Source organism: Manis javanica, chromosome 3 (assembly GCF_040802235.1).
Source record: "Manis javanica isolate MJ-LG chromosome 3, MJ_LKY, whole genome shotgun sequence".
Lineage (NCBI taxonomy): Eukaryota > Metazoa > Chordata > Mammalia > Pholidota > Manidae > Manis > Manis javanica.
Window position 1 is genome coordinate 116,950,904 of NC_133158.1, and position 23,009 is coordinate 116,973,912.

Below are 23,009 nucleotides of genomic sequence, written 5' to 3' on the forward strand. Positions count from 1 at the left end.
AGTGAGAAATGATTATTATTTTTTTCAACTAAATCACTAAAAGTAAGAATAGAGAACAGAATTTCTGCAATATAACAAGTCATATTTTGTGCCCTTTGGCACAAATCTCTTCGGATTTAAATATAGACAGTGAAGAGCAGGCTAATGCCCGGGAATTTTCTGTGTAAAAAACAAGTGGATTCTATACCATTTTTCAAGACTGAGAAAACTTGATTATTGCGAGCCATCAAATTTGCACAGCTACATTGTCTCTTTCATTTATGAGTTGTAATTTATATATCCCTATTATATACCAAGTATCAATAGACCTGTAGGGTTGCAAATATTTCTCTGCCAATAGAAGAGTTTTAATCTATTTAGGGAGATGGATATGGATCCAGTGACACAGGAAAGAATGCAATGAGACCTATGAGATCAGTATAAAGTACTGCATAGTGCCAAAAAGAAAGACATTGATTTTAACTGCTTGTGCACTGGGTCTATGTCTCTGCAATTAAACTGTGAGCTCCTTGAGGTCAGGTCCTGGGTGCTACTAAGTCTTTGCATTTGTGAACCTTGCCCAGTATCCGACCCCTAGCCAACATTCAGAAAATGTTTACTGATTGTAATTTGGTTGAGAATAGATTAACAGAGAAGCTTGATGTACACAAACTTCAATAAAGAGTGTGTCTTAATCTCAATTTTCTTATAGTCTAATAGAGAAATAAGGTGAGTGAAGAATCAGTTTCAAAAGAATGTGGATAATAAAAGCTAATGTACGGACAAAACTAATTCAGAAGAAATGTAGTTTTGTATGGATACGTCTTCTGTGAAGTGAGGAGTTGGTTTAATCAGACATGTTTCTGGGAGCTTAACTCAAACACTTTGAATCAGAGTTTTGGAGGGAAGCACCTTGCTCTTTATTTTTTGTTTCATAGGTTATCCTGATAAAAGTTATCTAGTTGAAAATGAATGTTAAATGTAATAACTTGCTAGGTGAGATGATACAATCACTTTCTCATTTAATACAACCAACGAACCAACAAAATGCACAGGTAAGATTCACCTTCTCTGCCTACCTGGCCAGTTACAACCTAGGATACATCTCCTTAAGTTCTGATGATTCTCCCTCTAATTAACTTTAAACAAACCATCACATACTTTTTATATAAAGGCAAACTTCCTACCTCATCATGACATCTGTACCTTTTATAAGATTTAATTAGCTCACATGAAAAACACGCCAAAGAACTTGATAAATTCAAAACATTTCATTTTTTAAAATGAGACACCCTCAGATACTTTTGCTTACCAATCATTCACTGGACCCTTTTGCTTTTACATTTTTAAGCTGTTTGTAAAATTTTCTCTGCCCCTATTTACTGAGTTCAGTCATAGCTTGTAGCACAGACAACAGACCCCAGTGTGGGTGCTTCTCAGCATTGCTCAGTCCTGTGTAAACCTACTGGCTGTCACCACAAACCCTCGAGTAGCCAATTACCAGCTCCTGCCTCCCAGGATCATCTTCAGAAGAAAGTTGGAAAGATTTGTCCCTAGCTAGTATCTCCAACAGTCCTAGTTATTGATGCATGTTTTATTCCTCAAGAGTCTTGACAGGGAAGTCACACATTTCAGTTGCGAAGGTTGCTCGTGAAGACATGCTGCCAAATCTCTGGATTTTGATGGGGTGTTACTGGGGTGTCCAGATAAGCCATGGATGCATGCTCTCTGGACATACATGATTCAGAAGCACTGGGAGTTGAACTATTTGGGTTGTGAACATACCAGTCTTGGACTTGTACTGCTAAACTCTAATTCTTGAAATAGTGGGATTTCTGATCAAGTGTTGAAAAATCCAGTAAAACACTCCGGACTTCCAAGCTCAGCTCCTGTTAGAAACTGTGTTTTCCCTGGGCTAGATTCTCCATTTGAAGCCAACGTTTCAGTCCAAACAAGAAAGGGGACTCTCTCTCATCTGCATCTAGATTTCTTCACTACTTCTCCCAATCCAATAGGTATACATTTGTTCTGAGTCACTCTGGATGACCTTTGCATGGAAAGAATATTTTCCACACCCAACTTCACAACACCCCCAAGAAAAGATATAAAAATTATTTCTCACAATGCAATAAAACACACTCTTAAGAAAAAAATGATTTCATAAAGTTCAAAAAAATTTGGAAGGTGATCATTCTTGAAATACAATATTAACATTATCAAAATTACTATTATTATTGTAATGATAGGGATGGCAATTGCAGTAGTGTTAATTTTTCAAAGTGAAAATGTTGGTGTTCAGGTGAATGATTCCTTCTTGGACAGGCAGATATTGGTTGAAGGTTCAATTCTGAGGGCAAATCTTTAAAATTTGGAAGCTACCCTTATTTTAGAACAGCTGGTATTTTCCTTAGAACACTGTACTATCAACCATTTAAGGACAAACATCTGAAAGAGTTACTGCATTTTTCTCAAATCCTTATTCTCTGCAGTGTCATTATCATTTCTTGAATTTGAAAATATTTTATATAAATTTTAACTTAACATTCATTAGAATTCTGTTAGGTAGATATTATTATCTTTATTTTGCACATGGGGAACTGTGGCTCAGGGACAACATGTGACTTGGCTGATAAAACAGTCTGAAGCAGTGGAAGCAGGATTAGGACACACAATTTCTAACTTGAGCGCATTTATTATGAAGAATTTATCCAAAGCCAATAAAGTTGTACAGTAGGAAAACAGGTAAATAACATGAAACTAAATCAGCCCTTTTGACTTAGTTAACTGTCTAACACCCAAGTTTCCAAGACCATTTATTGCATAGTTACTATATATCTCTGGAGACTGTATCTCTTTGTAACACAAAAGGCTATTTCATCCTTAGATTGTTTTCTTTATGAAATTTAAGTTTTCATTCCAGGGAGAGAAATGTTTAGTTAGCGATGTACTGTTCCAGGATGAAAGAGAAATAGCAGACTTGGGACCAATGGTGGAAGTAAGAATGCAAAACTTTTATCTTGAGGAATTTGGGGATGTTGCTGTTGGAAGAGATTGTTATACAGATACTATTACTCAAGTCCACACAGGAAGCTGTCAAGAGCTCTTTCCACTGCCCTAGCATATAATTGAGATTTCCATATTATACTGACCCATGTGCCACTGAACTCCAAGAGTTAAATTTAAAATGCTGTTGCTCAGTTCAAGTTGAAATGAGCAGGTCAACCCTCCTAGGAGAAATAGAATTGGGATTATAATTTGTTGTGGCCATATGAATCTAGAAGGGTGAGTTTCTAACTCTTGTTTTTATGAGAAGTCATTCAAAAATTATTAGTTTTTGCCACATAATTACTAGTGTAAATACATCATTTATTAAAAATGCCAATACTCAAAAACACTGTTTTTAAGAGAAAGGACTAATTGTGATTTTTCAAATATAAGTTTATGTTAGCTGGTAAGTGCTTCAGTAGTTGTATCCACCACATTCACATTTCTATAACTGTAACTATTTGCATGAAGTTAGGTCTCTAGTTTAATGCAGTCATTATTATCAGTCAGTAAATAAGAAGCTTGAATTCCACTGTGATATTGGGAAAGAATTTTTTTAAAAAAAGCATTTCCAGTGGGTCCCTAATCTCAATCCACCAACAATTACTGAGCACCCACTTTTGGCATGCAGACCAGGGACCCTGGAGAGGTGGAATTCATAGGCCACATTCTTAAGTAGTTTAATGAAGTCTAATAAGGTGACATATTAATATAGAGCCCAGCATACATGCATATATGGGAATATGTCATATACTAATATGTAACAGTCCAGGTGAACAGCATAAACTAAAGGAGCTCAGGAAAGAAGAGGCTGTAGCTAACCAAGGCAAGAAAGGCAATGAGAACATGTCACTCTCTTTAAGAAGAATAAAGTCCACTATATACTTTATCTGTAAGAATGAACCCTAAAACTTAAGTGAGGACTGGAACTTAGGCATCTGAATCCTTGTTTAGCCTTATTTCCCATAACACTTAAAATCTTATTAAGACATAAGTTTAGCAAAACCTTTAGCATCTGATTCTCTCCAAAATCTAATTTCCTCTACTTTTCTCTCAATGTAACTTTGTGTCTCCAGAAAGAAATTATATTTCCTTTAGTATACTACATTGGTTTACAGAGAATATTTGGGGATGGACCCTGAAATATTCAAATTAAGGTTTAGATCATTGTCATTAATTCTTTCATGTCACACCATCATTTTCTCACCCAGAAAAGAAGGACTAAGCACTTTAAAGTTGGTATTACTTCCTATAGGTTGAATATTCTCTTCACTGTTCAGCCATTAGCTTCTTCTTTGTGAGGTGGGGCAACCCTTAGCAATAGCTTAGATCTTCCTAATTATAATAGCTCTTTTAGAAATCAGATTCAACAAATGCATTGAGTGGAAGACCCCCTCAGCTCCTTTGATAGTCAAAGTTATAGGAGTCACAATGGAAAGATCACTAATGATTCCACAATGATCCTTGGAGAAGTTATTCTGGTATTAGTTGGATTGGTAGGTCTCTAAAGTAGAGAGTAAGCAGCTTCATTAACAAAAAATAAAATTATGTCTAAGGGCAAAGATAGTCTCTGAACACTCGGCTCCCACCTGAACATGCAACAAAAAGCCACTAAGCTTTGCACTAAGCACTAGACACTAAGCATGCCGACTGTGTGCTTAGTAAATGACAGGCAGTAGGGAAACATACAGCAATTAAAATCATGGAATTTGAAATCACAGCCCATCACTGCCACTAACCAGTCACTAATCACTGAGAATTAACTGAGTAGACAGGCAGAAGTTCAATTCAGGGATAAGCAGATGGCTGGGGGAAACACATATCAGCATTTGAGTCTCAACTCCACCTCTTATTAGCTGAGACTTTGAGTAATTACTCAACCTCTCTGTGCTTCTATTTCCTCATCTGAAAATTGGAACTAATAATATCTGCTCAGTATGATTATGCTCTTAAAAGTAGAACCTGGCAAAATAATAAACATTGGATGAAAGTTTATTATTAGTGGTACTAGTTTATTTGACCCTCACCTTTATCTATAAAATGGAAATATAGATAATACACTTGCCTCTTAAGATTGGTATTATAATTAATATCTACCTACACATAATGATGTAGGTAAAACACTTAACACATATTATTACATGGAGCATGGACCTTTTAAAAATACATTTTAAAGTATGATTATTTGCCTGCTGTATTTGAGTGTCCCATTACATAACATGCACATGGATGAGGCTAACGGTTCTCTGAAGGTCGTCAGCCTTTTTCTGTAACTGAATTCAGGTTATGGCCATCAAAGCTCTTTCTGGTAATTCTCTTTTCCGAGGAGCAAAAGAGCCTCAAGTGTCATTCAGGAGATTAAGTGTTCTTTAAATAGTACAACTGGGCAAAAAAAAAAAAAAGGTTTACATGATTAGTAAACTCAAAGTATCAAAAAATTGTCCTCATGTCTGTTGGCTCTCTATTTTAAAGAAATGACTCTCTTGGGTGACAAATTTATCAAGGAAGTTAAAGGAAACCTTTACTTTGTAGTGGAAATAGGTAAGGAAGTAATCCTACAGGAAGAAAAATATAGTAGCTTGGTTCATAGGAGATGCTATTTAGATAAATCCACAGAGAAAATTCCATTTTCCCTTCAAAGGGTTGGCCCTGGTAAAAGATATTTCTAGGCTTGGTTTTTGATGATGTCTACTTTTTTCCCCATAAGCCATTAGCAGTAGACTTGTCTAGACAGAAACAAAATTGGTCAGGAGGTTTGCCTGGGTTACAGTCCCATGGGTTACTTACTTTCTGATGTAAGGGCCAAACTCTATTCTGGTACTGGAAAGGTCTATACCTTGCCTTAAACAGAAAATACTCAAATTCAACTTAAGAGAAAGAAAGAACCAGATATTGCAAATTTGGCCATCTCATCTAAACAGGTGACTCTTATGCATACAACAAGTAGCAGAACAAGAAGGAAGCAATGTATTTGTTCTGAAAGGATTTTTGCCACTTCACTGGAGTGGATAAACTGGAAATCAGATAACCATCATGGCTTTCTGACAGATGAGGTCAAAGAAACATAAACAGTGGTTTAGGATGTTCTACTGGACTTTCTTCTTACATGGTTAAATGTGTGCTTAATTAATTCAGAGATTCTTAAAACAATAATAAATAATCAGAAAACCTCTACTTTTTTAATCCATATAAATGATTAATTGCCTTAATGTGATTTTTGACTGAAAAAGTTGATAAAACAGTCAAAAGGAAAATAAACTCTGGCTCTTTTCATAGAAAAACATTCTCACGTGTGTTTCATTGACACATGACCAACAGACTCTTAACTAAAGAATAACAATTTTCTCAAACATAAGAGAAATGTGGTGACATTTACAGTGAACCATCTAAACCTAGGTTAACTAGAAGTGTATACGTGTACAAATATAAAATGCAACTTTTCTAGGCAATAAATTCATACCAATATGTTGACTAGTAATAGCTTAACAGATGGAAAATCTGTCTGCATAGTGTTAATAACAGATTGAGACTGGCCAAAATGTTGAGCTTCATTTAACATACTCTGTTGGGTGGAACAAAAACAAATATTAATCTTTTGGATTAGTTTAAGTGGGACTATGAATCCAGTTAGTTATTAAAGCATACTTAGATCCAATTTCTCTTCAACTTCATGGTACAAATCAATAGACAAACTTCTTAAATGAAGGACTCCAACTGTGATATCCCTGAAGTAATCTTTGGAGGATATTTTTAGGAAGTTGAACACATTCTAACAGCAAATCCTCAGGTGGAAGAATTAGGTAGACTTAACCCTAGAATATTAATACACATCACAAGCAGAATGGAAGCTTACCTTCTTCTTCTTCCCCTGAGGTAACTCTGGGAAACTAAGGCACCTACATACTAATCTCAGACTGCCATTACCAACCACAGACACACAGGCCCCCATGTACCTCAAGATAACACTTTAAAAGAAGAACTATTTGCCCTTTTTATTGGTTTCTCTTGGTGATATGGCTATTACTGAATGGTTCAAATGATAATTTCAACATAATGTTGCATATAATATTGCATATATCTATATTGACATCTAAAGATCTCAATCCATTTTCCCTTCCTCTTAATGCATGTGTCTGAGGAACATTTGACATAAGTAATGCTAGGGATGTTTCCTGTCTTTCAAAATAAAGGGACTTGGATGACCAAACATTATTAAAAGGAATCATTAGCTCTCCCAAACAACATTCTTCCAATCATAAAGATGTACACAAGCACAGACAGAGGTTTATTTCATGACAGGGAGATAAATAAACCTGAGATCAAAGAAATTATTTTTATAATTCTCTTAGGTATTCAGTCAACAAGTCATAAATCTTAACATGCTGATATTCTTTAGTGTGAATACTCTCTTGCCTCCTTATTGTCTCCATTTAAAAAATCTCAGTGGTCAACAATGCTCGATGGATGAAGTCTATCTAACCAAATGTCAAATAGTATTCATCAGTGCGGGGCGGGGAAGAAGCTGCCATACTGAATATCATTAGGGAGGAAAGCACAGATGTTCTACCTTTTCAGCAGTATAAGAGAAAAGAGAATCCCAAAGAGAAACAAAATATGAAAAGGCATATTTCAGATGACTAACTCTTCTTAGATAAAATGGAATGAAGTAGCTATGATGTCTGTTTTAACTATAGAATATCATAAATTAAAGATCAAGTAGATTACGTTGTTATAGCTATTGAGCAAGCCTGTTTCTTATGGGGTCTCTCCATAAGAAACACTTTGAGGGAAGGAACTATTGCATAGTCTGTTTGAATTCCCATAGCATTGTATGAGACCAGATACACAGCTGGTGTTCAATAAATATCTTGGATTAAATAATGCTATTTATCTCAGTGTTCCATACTTTAATATAGTATCTGACCATAGTAGGTGCTTAATTGCTTATGTTTTTAATGAATAAACTTTGGTGATATAACACTTACTACCTTTCAATTTCATGTGCATCTATTGCACATTCTGTGCCAGCATATGTTCATCCTTGGGTCCTTGCAAGAGAGAGGCTTCTTGGTTGTCAAAGCCTACTGCACAGTTTGTTCCTGATATACAGCTGTTCCAGTTTTATCCTTGCCAGTCATTGAAATATAACAAAACTCCTATTCAGTCTTCATCATAAGAGGGCCTCAGCCATTTAATGGGGAAAAATGCAGTAAGTAATGGAGAGGAGTTTTACCATTTCATCTTATACACACACTAGGTTAAAGAAATACAAGACAATAAAATAAGGACCAGGTGTCTACAATGACTCTAAGATAAGTGAAATGTGACACTGGACTCATTTTGGAAGAAGAGCAAACACTGGAACTCAAGCTCGGTTTCTTGAGAATGACAGAGTGTTCCTTTATGGGTTTGTTGTCTTTCTAGCTGTACAGTGCAAGGGAACAGGAGCAACAGGTCACAACACAGCCGTCTTGCTATGAGCTCCTTTAGCAAAACCCTCTTTGCTGAGGGAGGCCAAGAGGATGGTCTTAGGGAAGATAATGTTGGTATGCATTTTTTATATTTGTCCAGTAGGATGTCTCAGCTATGAAAATGCTTCATTGAGAAAAGACCAAGATATTTCACTGAGACATATATGTAAAATTATGTATCTAATTAAACTAATATATAACAAACAACTATTAAGTACCTACTATGTACTTGGCATGGTGCTTCTGATTGTATATATAATCTCTCTCTTTATCTTATTAAAAATCCCAAAGGATACAGATGAAGAAAATGGGGCTTAGAGAGGGATTCAACTTGTCCTACATTACGTATCTACTAAGTGATATGCTTTCCATTTAAACTGGACTGTTGAAATGATCTCTGTTAGATGGAGATCCTGTGTTCCTCTCTTCTAACACACTCACACGCCCATACACACACCATTCTTCTTTCATTACTACCAAAATGGTTATATGAATGCAGGGATTTGGCTATATGCTCATTATTGTTAAAAAAAAGATTTTTAAACATGATTACTGACCTTGCTGTCACTCCCCTGCTGAATATTTATCAATAGCTTTCTACTCATCCTGAGAGAACGAGCTCTGTTCAGCCTTTAAGGTGCTTCATAATCCAGCCCCAACCTGAAACTCCTCCTTTTCATGTATTTTATGCCTCAGCCAAACCCATTCCTACAATATATCTTGAGGGTTTTCTCAGGACTTTTTCACATGGCTTCCGTGATTTGAAGAACTCTTTACTCAGTTCTATAACTGACATACAATCTGAGGCTTCTCAACCGACACACTGGCAGCAAGAACAAAATTGAACAGTGCCTTCAAAATTCTTAGTTAAAGTAATGAAAAATCTAAATTTTTAATCCAGCCTTAAATGAAAATTAAATCAGAAAAATAAGATAAAAATACTTTAGTTCACAAAATCATTTTGTGAGCCATTCTCAGAAAAAGCTTCTGATTTTGTCTTTCATTTCAATATAGGATTTAGGTGACCCAGCAAGAGACAGGCAAGGGTGATTCTAGGATGACAACTAACTTGTAAGAGGCATAGAGAATGACAAGCCCAGATTTAAGTGATGCGACCCAGGAAAAAGAGACACCAAGAGCTCTCATCATTGAGATGCCCTTTGCTCTGGCGAAGCTGGTTCATGGTTTTATCAGCTCGTACCCTGTGCTGATGAAATCCTCACTCTTGCTGCTAGCCATGGCTGTTGACTGAGGATATTCACCCCACCATCCTGAAATTTCTGAAATTTGTGACCTGGAAGTCAGTGAGCTTAGAAGAAAAAAAATCAAACCATTTCACTCTGTGTATCCAGTGACCAGCTCATTTTCTGATCTGCCAGACACCAGACTGGAAATTCCTGTATTTCCCAAAACTCAGTTCATGCCTTTCCCACTCAATTTTCCCAAAGAAACTCTTAAAACATCAACGGAAAGGTGGAAACTAAACTATGACCCAGACTTCACCTAAGTTACCCTCTGCTAGGAGTCTTGTTCTCGTGACATGTGGCTCCTCTTACAGAGTTGTTTGTGCTTAACTGATTTCTATATTTCATATTAATATGAAAATAGTTTTTAAAAATTGAAAAATCATTGAGAAAAAGGAATAAGAGATGTGAAGTATTTAACATAGTGACTCATATATAGTAAGTGACCCAATAAGTCATAGCACAATTGTTATAATTTTATGTATCACTTCCCTTCTCAGTTATTTTTTTGGAACACAGTTTAGGTAAAAAAATCTTTCAAAATAGTCATATAATCTTGATTATGTAGCACATGTGCACAAAATGTCCTCTTACCACTGAGGAACACAAGCAAATTCTAACTTCCTTGAGATGTTAGCAACAGTGAAAACCCGATGGTATTAATGTCCATAAATAAGGTATATATTAATTATAACAAATATATCTGATGAATGACCTATGTAAAGAGTTTAATTGACATTAAAATAATTGTGTTCACATAGCACATAGACATATACTATATAAAAGATGTAGTAGAAAAAAAAACTACTCTAACAATCAAGAGACCTTGAATCTACTTCTGAATCTGTTACGACCTAATTCATGAAGCTTGGTAGGGTCCTTTCCCTCAGGACAGTAGAATACTTTATCTGCAAAATTAGAACATTGGTCACTTGGGCTAGGAAGTATATTTCCTAGAATTCATTTCTCTGATGGTCTTCGGCTAGAATTGTCAAAAGAAGAACTTGCCTGAGATTTGGAAGGTCTGAGTAAAGCATGTGCCATGACTGTTGGAGGGCTGTCTCAGTATGGCTTAACACAGACTGCTTGTCTGTGTTAAGCAGATGTAAGAGTGTCCAGTAGAACTCAGCTTACGTGCACTTTCTTCCTCTCTGCTTAGAGGTCACCTTTGCCACTGCCAGCCCTGCTGTCCAGGCCCACCAACAGACTTGGCTGCAAACTCAGACATATCAGCTACAAAGTGGCACAACTTCCTGAGAAGTGATTTCCATCAACTCCCCACCAAACTCCCCCCTTTGTGGTCCTGATACACAGACTGAAATTGTTTGATAGCCTGGATTTCCAAAAAATCTTCTGTTTGTCCATTCACATCAGTGCTTAAGGTGGACTAGTCAGTGACCTTTTCTCAGATCTTCCAAATCCCCTCTGGACTGTCCCTTCTTCAGTTCCTCCCACAATTGGGTAAGGTCTAATTCCTTTAATAAATCCCTTATTCATGTAACACCTATAGTGACTCTGTTTCCCTGACCTATAAAATGTGTTGATGAGCTGTAGGACCCCCCACTAAATGGGACATCTTAGGATTTTCAGATTCCATTCCATATGATATTGTATGATCTATGCATGTCTCAGTAAATAGTAGGAGCATATTCAAGCCCTTTCATCTATTTCTAGCAGACAACAGGGAAGTTAAGACTGTAAGTTTTCTTGTAACTTCCCAGAACACAGAGTATTGAGTTCTCAGATTTCAAATCTATAACCAATAAAAGATTTACAGTGACTGCATATGGATTAAGTAGACAAGCAGTCTCACCTGCATAATAGTATATATTTAGAACATAAGTGCTTAAAAAAGAAATTAAATAAAAAAATAACAAATGCTTCTATTCATGGTTCTTAAGTATACAAAGATAAAATAGAGATTAAAGATTTGTTCAATAGCCAAGACCACAGCTGAGCCCCAACCCCAGCTACTTCCCATTAGTCCTCAATTGTTGCAAAAGTATTTCACTTGTACCTAAAGGAACAATATCTCAGAAACTATTCTAAGACAGTAAATCAAGAAAGCTGGTTTGTTCACATTTTTTTCTTTTCTTTCAATTCTGAGGTAAACCTCCCACAGAGAAAGTTATACCATGTTAAGGACTCAGTAAAATGAATGAAAATATATTTATGCCACTCATGGATTACTTTCCTGTGGCATAATTCCAATCAGTAGCACTGGAGGAAAAAAAAGTATATGTGTGTGTGTGTGTATGTTTTATGGTTCCTTGACTTTATAATTGCAGCTGTTCAAACATTTCTTATTTCATGTTACAAAATAAGGATTTCACCAAAGCACAAAAAAGCAGCATATTTTTCTATCAGTTTAGCATTTGTCTTGGGATTTAAACAAAACAAATTAAGAACACGTGGTTTTCACAAGCACTAGTTTGGCTTCATCAAATCAATTTCCAAATTATCCTTTCTTTGAAGTCTCCTTCTGCTAAAAATATTACCAACTCATCTTTGCATACCACATTAATTAAAGAAGGTAGTATCAGCATATTAATTTACAGTTTAGAAAATAATTTTATGAACATAAAAATAGATCAGCAAAGTATAGAAGGGAAAGACTCCGGCTCTGGAGTTCAAAGATTCTTACCTTCTGTGAAGCAGAGTGGGTCAGGCAGAGGTGGGGATCACTTCTATATTGAACCTCAGATCTCTTAGGAAATTTCTGTAAGATGAGTTCACTCATGTGAAGGTGATGTGCAAAAGGTCTGAAAGGAGACAAATAAAGGATATTAAATTAATTTGCATTTTACAGATGAGGAACAGCTATTAAATGATTCAGCCCAAATTAAATACAGGCATATCGGGACCAGAAATCCAAAGTCTTGACTCCTAGTGTAATATTTTTTCAACTCCATCTCACTGCCTCTCTTACATTGCTTTTGCTTAAAAAAAAACTGCCCAAAAATAAAAAAATATATATTTTTAGTATGGACTGCATCATTTCATGTAGAAATTTAAAATGAAGCAACATATTTTAAAAATGAAGAGATTACGAGCAGGAAATTGGGACCCAACTTTTCTGGGTTGCGATCTGAGCTCTTTCCCTCAATAGAGTTGTGACAGAATACACCAATTAACTGCTCTGTGCATCAGTTTCATCCTTAAAAGTGGGATGAAATTAGCCTCAACATCATAGCTGTTTTGAAGAGATACTAGTCGGTATATGTAAAGCACTGAGAATGTCTGGTACATACAAAGCATTCAATAAATGTTACAAATTTTGTGTAAACAGTCCTATAGGGTCACTATGTAAATGCATCTCTATTATACTAGACTTGCCATCAATAGGGTAGCAACACCGCTGGTGTCCTTTTATCTTTAAAAGCACTGGGGATGAAGCAAGTCGGGCATGCGCAGGGCAGTAAGGGAATTTAGGGCCCATCTGGTCACACCAATCCTCATATTATCCAATAAATAACTATCCTTTCCAGCATCACCTATAAACAATCTTTCAGCCACTATTCAGTGTTTTAAAAGACAGAAAAATTCTCATCTCCAAGGAAGTTCTCTTACCATCTGACAGGAATAGATATTTAGAAAGTTTTTCTTTACTTTGAACATAATTTTGTTTCATAGTAACTTCTGTCCACAGGAACTAATTCCTGGCTCAGAAAGAACAGTAACATTTTACAATCAATAAGGACTGTGCAAAATACCATAAAACTTAAGTTATTAGTAAGTATTATAAAATAAGCCATATTTGGGTATTGTGAGATAGTCCTGACTTGAAGGTCCTGCAAACAGACATCTGAAGCTTCTCATCATCAGCTTTCACTTTTCACACTACATCTGCCCCATGCTTACTCTCATTTTTGGCTAAATACAAATGTCCAATTTATAACTTTCATAAATGAACCTGTAGTACAGTTTGAGTAGACATTTATTTCCTCCTACTCAAATTCATCTGCTGATGACATATTTGTTTCTATTTTTTCCCCTTCTGACCTAGGTTTTCATTCGTGTTGGGAGGAGGTCATCCAGGGGACATGCCCGCAGGTTGACTGGAGGGCTGGACTCTGGCAGCCATAGGCTCCTCGCCCCCTCCCCTGTCCTTGTAATGTAGCCTTGCCCACCATTCCCAAAGCTGAAGTCATCTCTAGAGTAATATGTTGTTGAGACCATTTGTATTGTAGTACATGTGACTGAATCCAAGTCCTCTACATAAACTATCAAGATTCCGGCAGCCGGGTGCAGAGACTTGCCTTGTGGCATCCAAAGCAAGTCTCAAAAAGTTAAGCTCCCTTGTTTTTGAAACTGCCACTCACCAGTCTGGAGTGGCCGGCCTTTTTCTTTGGTCTCTCCTTGCCAAAATGGGAGCCAGTTTCAGATTTCACCTGGAGGCCTCCCGAAGCTGCAAGCCAACAATCAGTGAGCCAGCCAGGAGGCTGAAGAAATGCATCTTGGGAGACAAGCATTTCCGGAGGAAATCCAGGTTGGCCATCAACTTCTATGTGGGGAGGGGTGGCGGTGCCTTAAATGCTCGTGGACCACTGTGTGATATGGGCATGCTCTGGAAATGCTGGCTGGTCTACTGAACTTGTTTGAGGGAATGTGCAGTGGCAAAGAAGGAAAACATGGTTGCGACAGCGGGCCAGCCTCCACAGTGGGCAGTTCAGCTAGCCTCCAAGGCCTAACCAGAAGCTGAAGCTCCAGTCAGAAAGTGTGAAGAACTGAGGTTAGAGAAGGAAGTACTGTTGTCCACTGCTTTGCTGGCTTTGGGCTGGCAAACAAGAAGGGAGAGCAGAATCATAAGTCAGAGGTCTGAGCATGCCATTCTGAAAAGCTAGGAGGGTACCAGCTGCCACTGATTAAGGTCCAAGAGCGGGTGACAAAGCCTGAGACTAATGGGTGGAATCTTTGGGAAGGTGAGGGGTGGAAAGAGGAGAATGTTGTGGTGATTGATAGTGAAATAGACAAAGTGCCCAGTGCTGCCCCATCTTAATACAAAGGGTAGTTTTAAGTAATAATTACCTTAGACTTCTGATAACAGAGAAATATACTCCAAAACTCCTAGGAGAAAAACTTGCATTCTTTCTCTGTTCCTTGAGGATGTACATCATATCATGTTTTTGAAATATAAATATCCCAGGAGATCAATAAAATACTGCTCATAGGGACTGAAATAAAATAAAAGGGGGAAAAAGCAGCTTTTTAAAACACAACTGCTATGGAAGCTCCTGAGCCCTAAATCTAGTCCACAGCCTCCATTAGATTCTCATCAAGGGCAAACACAAATCTTAAAAGTCTTCACAAAAATTGGTACAAAGCTTTAGCCATGTGACTGGGTAATTTTAATCTGATACAATTTGGTTTCAATAGTTATTTGTAAACTAGTGAGTTTCACATTATTGTATCTCATTCATGGCTAAATTCAAATAAAGTCTTTCCGACTCTCTTTAAGTGTGATTTATTCCTTTTCTTCTCAAGTGGAAAATGTAGTTGATTTATTTTAATCATTCTTATTCTCTATTTCATGTATTTATGCAAAATAATTTCCTCTAAATAGTTTCAATTTCATACTACATATTTTCATATGTGGTGCTATCGTATATTCAGTAAATAGTTGACAGGTCTCAGTGAGATATATATTCAGTAAATAGTTGACAGGTCTCAGTGAGATGACCGGCACAGCTGTTACGCAATTTAATTACCTGTAATTTTAGTTTCCAATTCCTCTTTAACCAAACATTTGCTTTTTAATTGTCTTTATTTCTATACTTTCCAAAAGGATACTATATCCTTTTGTCATTAATTTTATTATTATCACATTCTTGTTAATATATTTGATCTATATTATTTTTCCCTTTTTTGAGTTTATTGAAATGATATAAATACTTTAGGGGGTTGCAAAAAATATGTACTCTTTTTGTTACACTATCTTGTAGCTTAGAAATTCAGTGTTAGCTGCATTCATTCTGCTATTGTATCCCATCCATTTTTTTGTTTCTACAATTATTTTTTTATTTTTCAATTCTGATTTTCCTTTCAAAACTGCCTGTTCACTTTTATGAATGGATGTCCTCAAAAACGTCTTTAAGGGCATTAATCATACCTAGCTTTCTTCTAGTTTCTAAATTAAGACTTTGGAGTTTAGTTATTTGATTTGTTGATTGTACATATTTGAAATCCTGATTGACAAATACTGGCAGATGAAGATTTTTTCACTCCACCAGAAAATGTTGCTGTGAATATAAAGGCAGATCTGATCGAAGGCTGCTGGGATGCACTGCCATGTCTGCATTTCAAATCTGGAACCACTGCATTTCAAATCCTGGGACTTGAAGTCTGAAGATTTAATTTAAGGTGCAACTCTTGCAGCCTTGGGGTAGAAGCCATGGAGTCAAAGCAAACACACCATTGATATCAGAATGAAAAGATGAAAATGTTCCAGTCCTGGATGATATTGCTGTGTCACTGAATAAACAATCCTCTAGATGTCTTATTTAGGAGCTTGTTATTTTATGAGTTAACATATTTAACTTTTATATCCACTATGAGTTATGTTTTCTGTAATTAGAGCCAACATCATCCAAATTAATATACCACCTCCTACAATCTGTTTTCCAAAAATTATACATTACATCATGCTACTTTTCTGTCTACTTGTCTCCAATGGCTCCCGATCCTATTCAGAATAAAATTCAAACGCTTACCTGGTTTCCAAAACCTTACATAATCTCACCTTTGCTTCCTGCTATGCCTACCTTCTTACCATCTCTCACATGCCCTCTTTCAGATCCTCAAACATTTGTGTAAGATCATTTATGTCTTAGGGCCTTTGCACTAGCTCTTCTCTCAGGAATGTTCTTCCTCAGATCTTTAAATAGCTGGTTCTTTCTTGTTCACCTCTCTACTAAAATATCAGCTTCCTCAAACAACTCTTTCATAACTATCCCAATTAGAGCAGCTACCCAGTAATTTTTCTATCACATTAACTTATCTTAATTATTTGCACTGCATTGCCTTGATCTAATATGTTTCTTCCCTCCCTTCCTCCCTCCCTTCCTTCCATTGTCTGGCTTCCCTTTTAATAGTGTAAGCTTCATGAGAACAAGGATGTATCACATCATTTCAGTGCAGTATTCCTGTCACATAGAAGAGTGGCTGGTATTTAACAAGTCCTCGATAAATATTTGTATAATAAAGGAATGAATCTACCCATTATCTTGCAGAAGTTCTTCACTGTTCTGATCAGCTGGTGGTAATTTTCTCCAGTTAATCACACTGCTATGAATGTATTTTTATACCTGTTTCATCATTTTAGTAAGATTTTGGAAGAATAACTAGATAAAAGTATGTATTTAGAAATATTTTTATAAGAATCAGTTTCCCTAAAAGTAATCATCATTACCTTTGAACATTTTAGTATGTAAACACCACTGTTTACCTTAAAGTAATATGATTTATGATTTTTTTACACTTCTCAAATTATTATAATCGCAATTCCTGAACAGAAACAGAGAGCCAGATAGGAATATCATACATGAAGCAAACATACAGAAGGTGCCCATTTAGTCCTTCCTATTTTAGAGTTATTAATTTGTTGTCAGTAAATACAAAAATAAGCAGACTCTAAAGCCCAAATATGAACTACAAGAAAAATATGTTAGTGAGAATGCAGCCTGGTCCCCAAGTTGTTTTTACCTAAGACAAAAGAGTGTATTTCAGTGATTGCCAGGCTTTGTACATTGATCATAATATTTTTCAAATAAGAATCAAGTATTTTATGTTGTTACATTAAGACATGTATGCATATCATCATTATTGCTATAAAGGATATTACAACATCAAATATTGCAAAAGATATATTTAAGAATAAAAGGACACTCTTTTAAATGAAATACTTTCAGTTTTGTGAAAAATTTACTTCACTGTTCATATCTTTCTCATTTTGCAATGGACCAGTGGAAAACTTCTCAATTCTAATACTACTAAAAAAATTCCTGGGACTTGAAGTCTGAAGATTTAATTAAAGGATCAACTCTATACTGTGTGACCATGAAAAATCACTTAACTGTCTAGAGACCTAAGTTTATCTCTTTATATCCATCTAGCTAGAGGAAACTGAGGATCAAATGAAATAATCATCCCATTAAATATTTTGTAAACTATTAATCTATAAATATAAATTATGGATTTAATGGAAGACGTGGGAGAGAAGGGAATGGTGGCTCTAGTCTTTTCCCCTGAGGAACTAGAAGTTGCTTAAAATTGAAACAGGAAAACTAAGTTTTGGAGAAAAGATCAACAGTTTAGTCTTGGACATCAGTTGGAGGTATACATGAACACTCAAGTGAACATATTAAGTAGGCATTTGGATATAAGGATTTGTAATGTAATGGAGGGATATAGCCTGCAGGGATACAGCCTTAGCAACTGTTACCCTATAGGTGGTTTTAAAATTCATGAAGGTAGAGGAAATCACCAAGGAAATGAGGCAGACACAGGAGAGAACAGATCCCATATCTGTGCCCCTGGGCGTGATACTGTTCCGCCATCAGAGAGAGGCGGAACGCAAAGGCCGCTGACGATGAGCACTCTGATGACAGAGAATCCAGGGAAGCATTCTGCTGAAAACCAAGGGAAAACTTTTCCAGAAACAGGTTAGAACATCTCCTTGACGCTCTTTGTAATTCAGGCATATAAACTCAATATCCGCTCAGCCATGCGAAATATAAAACCGATACTTACCACTGTTAAAGAAGATAAAATATAAAGCTGTTTACAAAGACAATCCACACATATGCACATTAACATAAATTCAAAAATGTCTCTTGCACACTTGAAATCTGAGCATTCCAATGTACATAACCAGAAGGTAGAATTGAAATTTAACAAGGTGTAGGCTTTCACCCAGACAGAGCTTTGGGGTGCTCAGAGGAAGCATCAGTGAATGGCCCAGGAGTAGAATCAGTGGATACATTAAGTGACTGCTTGGAGATTTGGAAATCTAATTCATGCTTTGCCAATGGTCTTACTGGGGTGTGTTAGTGCAGTGAATCAAGCCTTAAGTAACTTAGCGATGTGACACACTGTAAACATTTTAATAAGGAATTTGCATGTGTATTCAAATGTTAAAATGATATTTTATCTTCCTAAAGGATCCTTTCCCATTTTGAAAAGACCTGCTTATGCCATCTTTTAATAGTGAAATCACCCACCATGATTAAAATAGGTTTTAAATCAGAAAATAAATTTATAGCAAACTGTTAGGTACTATACTGATTACATGATAGAAGGTACATGTGGTCATAAAGCTCTAAGTCCATCGCAACATCTCTGTTAACATCGGAAGGAGAATGAATATAAGGTAAACACCCACTACATTTTAACAACTCTTTTTTAAAATTTCAGTCTCGGTTCCAGCAAAACCTTGCTTTGGAACAGTTTGTCTTAGTGTGTCCTGGTGCTGCCTGATCCTATTGACATAGCTCCCCTTAGTCTTGAACTTTCCCCAGGTTAAGGAGTTGTTGTTTACCTCCCTCACTGCTGACTGCCGATGCCCCCCAGTGGTCATTGTGGAAACAGAGCTAGAAAATAGTGTCCCAATTCTGCAGTGGACAGAGAGAATATGAAGAGTAACTGGTACTGAGAAACTGTTGCCACGGTGTTACAGCTTGAGCCAGTTTTCCTGCTTTATTTCTTATTTGCTTCTTCTGGAAATCAATCTTTCTTGATATTCTTTCCAAACATTGTCTCTTTCTTGACATTTCTAAAGCAGAAATCTGTATCCTCCATCAACGAGATCTTGACACAGATTTATATGCTTAGAAAGAATTTATGGCCTAAGGGGCAGGCAAAGGCAGACAGTGTGGATGCTATTTTAAGCTCACATAGATCCTAGAACAAAGTAGAAGATTATTTGAAGAAATTTTCATTCCTGGAGAAGATATGCAAAAAACAGTATTCACAACATTCTTTTCCTAAAATATGTTGCCTAGTGACCAAATTGCATCAATTGACAATTGATCTGGTAGGAAACTCAATAGATGGTCTGTCTGACTACCCTTTATGAGGAATAACGATGTGCTTGTGAAGCTCCTCTACCCAGAGGAGAGGGGTCTGTGGAACGAAGAAGTGATAGAGGTAATGGAACCAGGACAGGAAAGAGCTATGCTTGATAGCATAAGAGAGTAATGGAGAAGTTCAATGAAATCTGTGGCAAAAACAATTATTTTTATTTAAAAAACAGGAAAGAATAAGAACATTTATGATAACAATAAACAAAGTATGTATATTTGCCAGGCTGTACACACACACACATATATATATATATATATATATATATATATATATATATATATATATATATATATATTAATGTGTTTAATCTCCACAACAATCCTGTGAGGAAATAAGTATTGCTGTCATTGTCCTTACACATTTGATAAAATGTATCAAAGTTAAGAAATTTGACCAAAACAAAAAGTAATCTGGGTCCAGAATCCATTTTCTTAAGAAAGAATATTATGAAAGAAGAAAATTAAAAACAATATAGAAAAGATAATATGGAAGTTTGAAAATAAGCAGTGAGAATATTTTTTAAAAAAATTAATGGACCCATATATATTCATCAGCTTGGACTGCCATGCCAAACTTCCAAAGACTGGCTGCCTTAAGTAACAGAAACTTATCTTCTCACAGCTTTAGAGGCTAGAAGTCAAGATCAAGGTCCTAGCTGCTTCAGTTTCTGATAGGAGCTCTCTGCCTGGATTGAAGACTGCTACTTTCCAACTGTGTACTCACATGGCCATTCTTTTGTGACAATGTGGAGACATATAAGTAGGGAGAAAGGAGAGAGAAACAGGGAGACAGAGAGGGAGATCCAGTGTTTCTCCCTCTTCTTATAAGAACTCCAGTCTTCTGCAATTAGGGCCCCACCCCATGACCTCATTTAGCTATAATTACCTCCCTAAAGGCCCTATATCCAAATATAGTCACATAGGGATTATGGGCTGAAAATATGAATTCTGGGGGACACAATTCAGTCCATAGCACCACATTTTAACCTAAGTGAAATAAAAAGCTATATGAGATATTGAAAATAATATTTTTTGGATATGTGCAAGAATATGTATTGCAGCTTTAGTCATAGTGATGAAAAAACACAATAAAATTGAAAAATAAAGGGAATCCTCCTTAATTGGGAAATAAATGAATAAATGCCAGTGTCTCCATGGCATGGAATATTATACTGCCTTTAAAACAGATGAAGTAGAGTTAGCTGATATGAAGGGTAAAGTTAAATGAGTAAGAAGAGCTGTGTATATAACATGGTCATATTTTTATATAAAAACAGTAACAAAAATAATCCTGTGCATTTTCTACTTCTTTCTATTGAGATACAATTGACATATAACATTATATTAGTTTTAGGTGTACAACATGATTCAATACATGTATATATTGCAAAATGATCACCACAATAAGTCCAGTTAACATCTATTCCTTAAAAATCATACTCTTTAATGTAACTGTGCAATACATAAATTTCATCGAGCATAAGTGATAATCTACAACCAATCCAGCATTCAGTGAGAGAGCAGATCTGATTCCTAGAAGGAACAATTAACAAAGGAAACTTGATCAGTCTTAGATGAAAGCCTGAAACTCAGCTTCTTGAAGCAGATTTGTGCTATGATGCTAGGAAGGCCCTAAAAGGTAGATTAAACTAAAACTTGATATGAGTATTTTAGATTTGCCTTTCCAAATTTGAACTCTTCACTTCCATCCCCCCAAAAATCACTTTCCAGTGAAAGGTGTCTGTTTTTCCTGCCAAATAGATACTGAGATAAATATTCAAGTGATACCAGAACACACAGAGGTATGGGAAAATAGAAAAAAAATGGAAAAATGCCAGCTAAGAATACATTATAAAGCCAGTTACACTATGGACAACTGGAACTAAATACTTCCAGGGAACTCTAGAACAAAGTTCATGGGTATCTGAGGGAGAGGAAGCTGGGTTATTGATATGTCATCTCCCCATATGTCATTGTTTGAGAGCTGCTTCTGGGCCAATAATTATGGTACTTCCAATTTGCCTGGAGTGCAGATCCATTGTGCTCCCACAGTCAGGGGAAAAAAAATCCTGGGGCATGCACTAGCATGTATTCACAATAAGTTTTGAAGTAAAACCATCTTCTTTAAACTGTTGCTCATCACCACTGCTCCAATCTATTTCCAAGTTGTACTGTTTCTATGTCCTTTAAATATATCCTGAATTTAGCCATATCTTAATATCCACACTTCTACCAGGCTGGCTCAATCACCACCTCTTGCCCAGACTATTGCACATTCTATCAGGCCTTCTTCCCTTCAAAATGCTTTCCTCCAGCTTTTTCTACACATGGAAGCTTCACTGATATTTTTACAGGATAAATATGATCATGCCTTTTCCCTGCTTACAATGCTTGATGTTCCCTCAGTGCCATCTGAATAATGTCTGAATTTGTTAGCATACTTTGGACTTCTTAGCACGGTCCAGAAAGTGTATTTCAAGTGCTTCCCCCTGCATACATACAAAGAAACTCATACCACTTGATACAATGCCTACTGAAAGTCCATATGGTTTGGCAAACCTATTCTTGGACTAGAAAATGGATCTCTGTAACCTTCTCATGGTTCCATCCCCTCAGAGAAAGTATCTTAAAACAGATACTTAAAAGGGAACATAAGTATAATATTTCCTTTGATAATATTTTCTTAGCGTGATACAAACAAGCTTAGCATCACAATCCCTTTGTATAGCATCATTGTTTCTTGTTATGGTGATAATCAATTCCATACTTTCTCTATTGCTTGAACCTCAACACAAAGATGATTTTACATTTTTTCTTTTTAGGTCTGAGAGAAATTTTTGCAAAACTTTCCCAGGCAAGCTTATGTTGAGGGGTTACATTTTGAGGATAAGTCCCTAGTTTGGAAAAATATTTAAAACTTATTTATTGAAAAAATGCTAGAATTGAAAAATTCAGAAGGTTGTGGGTTAGTCACACCTCAAAAAAATACCAGTCTCTGATTCCCTTTTCTGGGTAGAGACTGGGCCTTCAATGCCTCCTTTAAGACTGCATGCAGTGGGGGCCTTACATATGGCCAAAGCATAGCATAGCCCTGTTGTAATAAGACCTTCTATCAGGGACAAATTGTTGAAAGTGAAGGTTTTGGTTTGAGGAAACCCCAAAAGGTGAAAATTGATCCACATGTGCCAACA

The 23,009-nt window shown here is 36.3% G+C and overlaps 1 long non-coding RNA gene across 1 annotated transcript in view; it reads left to right on the top strand.

The window, feature by feature from the left end:
* The window catches only part of LOC108384079 (uncharacterized), a 61,198-nt gene extending 47,129 nt beyond the window's left edge, over positions 1–14,069 (top strand). Inside the window, exon 6 of the long non-coding RNA XR_005062915.2 lies at positions 13,746–14,069. This is a non-coding gene — a long non-coding RNA (uncharacterized lncRNA). The remainder of the gene's footprint in view (positions 1–13,745) is intronic.
* Positions 14,070–23,009: the final 8,940 nt, after the last annotated feature.